Genomic DNA, 4,420 nt, shown 5'->3' with positions numbered 1-4,420 from the left:
CTGAATATCTACTCGGGATTGGTTTCAAACGAGGTGAGGTAGACAAAACTCTTTTTATTCAAAAGTCCAAAGGTGAGATTCTTATTTGTCAAGTCTACGTTGATGATATAATCTTTGGCTCTTCCTCTCAAAAGCATGCTGATGATTTTGTTGAGTGCATGTCATCTACATTTGAAATGAGTATGGTTGGTGAGTTAAATTTCTTTCTTGGTTTGCAAATTAAACAAATGCATGATGGCATATTCTTATGTCAAAGTAAGTATGCTAAAAATCTGGTAAACAAATTTGCTAATGATAACACCAAGCACATGAAAACACCAATGGGCTCAAATGAAAAACTATCCAAAGATGTGCGGCCGAAGATGTTGACAACACCCTTTACTGCAGCATCATAGGAAGTCTCTTGTACTTGACTGCTAGCCGCCCTGACTTGATGTTTAGTGTATGCTTATGTGCTAGATACCAATCTAATCCTAAGATCTCTCACTTAAAAGCCGTAAAACGTATCCTACGATACATATCTGGAACCATTAACTTAGGATTATGGTATACTCACGAAACCAACTCAAATCTAGTAAGGTTCTCAGATGCTGATTGGGCGGGGGATTTAGATGACAGAAAAAGTACTTCTGGGGGGTGTTTCTATCTTGGCAATAATTTGATTTCTTTGCATAGTCGAAAACAGAATTATGTATCTTTATCCACTGCTGAATCAGAATGTGTGGCAGTTGGAAATGCTTGTACCCAACTTTTGTGGATGAATGAAATGATAGAAGATTATGGACTTAAAAGTGAATCTTTAGTGGTGTACTGTGATAATTCTAGTGCAATTAACATTTCAAAAAATCCAGTACAACACTCTCGAACAAAGCACATTGACATAAGGCATCATTTTATTCGAGATTTAGTAGAACAAGGATTGATTAGAATTGATTTTGTTGATACAAATAACCAATTGGCTGACATATTCACAAAAGCATTGGACTTTGAGAGATTCTCCAATCTCAGGAAATCTCTCAGCATGTGTTTTGTTTGATCATTGAAAGATGTTGTCCCAGATGTTACAACATCTCGGACAACACCTAACTTGCATGTGCATTTTTAGGACTTAGGCATACTACATTGCATTCATACTGTGATATGTTGTGTTGAAACTATGTAGCATAGTTTTCTGATGCACTTACAATTCCTTGTTATCTTTTAAATCTTCACACCTATACATTTGAACTTTGTCACAATGAACTTGAAGATTGGTCACTTGACTCTAACCAATGTGACAAGTACCTAAGAAAAATTGAAAAGTAAAGTGATGGGTCTGTGATTAGAAGGAAAGATGGAAAAAGCTGCATAAAAGAGCCCAATGAAGGCTGTGCTTTTAGTGTGGAAGCTACCCCTTCTAAAATTAACACAGAAATAGGAGAAAATGGAAAAAGCTACCTAGGGGAGTCCAATGAAGATCGTTCTCCTAGTGTGGGAGCTACCACTCCTATGTTCAGAAAGTTGTTAAGTCACCAAGTGTGAAGATAATCAAATTTGTTTTCGGGAATTGTGCGTGTTGTCAGGAGATGTTGCCAACATTTGTGACAACACTTAATCTGTAAACATATCTCATATCTGCTCTCATGTTTCTATTTCAGTTACATTCTGTTTTAGGCATAATTAGGTCATGCATAAACATATTTCCGTGAATATTGGTGTGCCACAAGGATATTGATAATTCGACAAAAGAAAATTCAATGAAAATCCAGATTGTGCGAAAATCTCGAATTTACGTGGTCCTCGATGTCCAGTGGAGCGAAAATCGATGTGGGTTATTTCTGGTAATTTTGAATCAGTTTTGTGCGAAAATTAACTCTGTAATTAATCGATGGGGTTAACGGCTAATTTTTGTTGGGTTTCATTTTTATTACTGTTAGACTTAAGGGCAGTTACATTGTGCTCAATTGTGATGATTAGTTTCTCCACTCCCCACTCACATCACACTCATTCTAACTGTTCTAGAAACCCTAAGAAATTGCACCAGCATTTTTTCATTTCTCTCTGAAATTTTCCTCCTTTCTCGGCTTAACTTGCAATTTACCATCAATGGCATGCAAAGGTTTTGATCCCCTTAATATTCGGAGTGAAATGGGGCACACAGAAAATGTTGCCCCTAGTGAGACAACATCTGCTACGACACCCGCTGTCGAATCGTCTCTACCGTTCGTGCTTACGACTGAAGAACCAGTCCCTTTGGAGGTAATTGCACCAGGCGAACCCAGAAATGCTTTCGATGTTGAGAATCCACCAATTATCCAAGTATTCAATTCTCCGCGTCAACCTGTTCATCGATCCAAGAGACAGGCTGGGTATAATCCAGACCTCACACAAGGGCAATCATCCACTCGCCTATCGTTGATTGACCCTGCAGAGACTTCAGGAGATGACTCTGCTGATGGGGACTACGAATTGGTTGCTCGTAAAAAGCCTGCACCACGGGTTACTGTTGTCCCGTCATCCTCTTCCTCCGGCCAGGATGATGATGATGCTCTTTCTGAGCCTGCACCTTCTCCAACACAACCCTCTCAGAATCCTTTTGAAGAAAGTGAGGATGAAATTTCGTTGGCCCAATTTATGGCCAACTTGAAAAATCAGAAGGGTAAGGCTCCATCTACCTCTACTGCTCCCCAAATCTCTACAAGTCCAACTGCATCAAGTCAGTCTAATGGTGAATCTGCTGACGAAGCGGCTTCTGGTGGTGCCAGACAAGCCAATAACCCTGAACCTATGGATGTCGACCCAGATGTTGAGGAAATTGAGGACGACATTGATCTATCTGCTTATGATCTGGCCAACAGCTACAACAACATGTTTTACTCTGAGACGGCATTCTCCAACTCTATGAAAATCGAGAGTTTGTTGCGGAGCACAATGTGGATTTGGAAGCATTTTCTCGGTACAATTTAATCGAGTTTCTGAAGTCTAGGGGTCTGTTTTCCACAAGCTCATCTGCTCTCCCTTACTGTCATAAGGTTGTCCTCGAATTTTATGAAAATCTTTCTTTGAGTGTTGGCGATCCGAGATCGGCAAAATTTGGACAAGTTTTTGTCCGCAACAGGGTGTACAACTTCACAGCCGATGTAATCAATGCACACTATGGTACACCTGCTGTTGCCGAAGGCCCTCCTCCGGATTTAAGTGAGGTAATTTCTGTCCTAACTGGTGGCATGGTCAGCAAGTTTCCTCTCCATCCCCACAAGGTCTCAGCTGCTACACTTACATCAGTCTATTCGGTACTGCACAAGATTGCCATCCACAATTGGACTCCGACTACTAATACCATTGTTGTCACCAAGGCTCAGGCACTGACTCTCTTTGCGGTTGGGAACTAAACCTTAAATTTTGGACGTCTGGTGTTCACCACAGTTTTGCAGTATGCCAACGGCGGTTTGAAGTCATCCAAGCTCCCATTTCCATCTCTCATTTATGGAATCTTGGAGTGACAAGGGTTTATTAAGGACATCGTAGAACCTTTCTCTTTGGCCAGTGACTCCCTGAAGATTGCTCCTGCTCTTCTGCAAGGCAAGAGGAAGGTTGATCTTCCTCGGAATGCCTCTGCCTCAACACCCTCTGCCGCTGATCCTTCTCCACATACCACCTATTCTCCACCCACGTCTGGGTATTTGAAGATTCCATTCGCTGGTGCTCAGGCTCATCTCACTCATGTCCGTAAAAAGATTGCCCAGGCCAAAGCCGATTTGGCTTACTATGAGAATATGGCTACTACCATCGAGGTTTTATTGGCAATAGGTGTATTTCATGGACAAAAAGGGGGAGATGCTGCTGGTCCCTCTGGAACTAAGGATGACAGTGACGAAGATGAGGAGGATGATACTGATAGTGATGAGGATGATGAATGAGGGTTATTTTTTAATGTTTATGGTGGTTCTGCTCTTCTAGTGTTTTGCGTTTTTTTTGCTATGACTAGGTTCTTATGTTTTTAATCTTTGTGTAAGTTTGTTTCTCATGCATTACTGAAAAATCAAAGAGTTTGTGCAACATTACTAACAACACTTCTGCTAACAGTATCTTATTCAGGGGGAGACAAACATTCTTGAATTCAGGGGGAGTTGCTTTGAGCTGACAAAGGATAAATGGGTTTGATCTCGTTTTGTCCAAGAAAGGCAAAAAAAGGGGAGATTGAAGGGAAATAATATTGTCAAGTGTGAAAGAATTATAGAATTAAATTATTTCCCTAACTATATCTTTTGACTTAAATTGAGTATGATTATATTATGTAATTTTGCCTTTCTTAGGATAATGAGATAATTGTGCAAATATATTTAAGCATACTGTTGACCTATTGAGATATTATATTTATGTTAATGATTTGATAAGATATGATATCAATGTTTAAATAGAGTTTATTTCTAATTAAACT

Source organism: Primulina eburnea, chromosome 11 (assembly GCF_022965805.1).
Source record: "Primulina eburnea isolate SZY01 chromosome 11, ASM2296580v1, whole genome shotgun sequence".
In the NCBI taxonomy this organism is placed as follows: Eukaryota; Viridiplantae; Streptophyta; class Magnoliopsida; order Lamiales; family Gesneriaceae; genus Primulina; species Primulina eburnea.
This window is presented reverse-complemented; position numbering follows the sequence as displayed.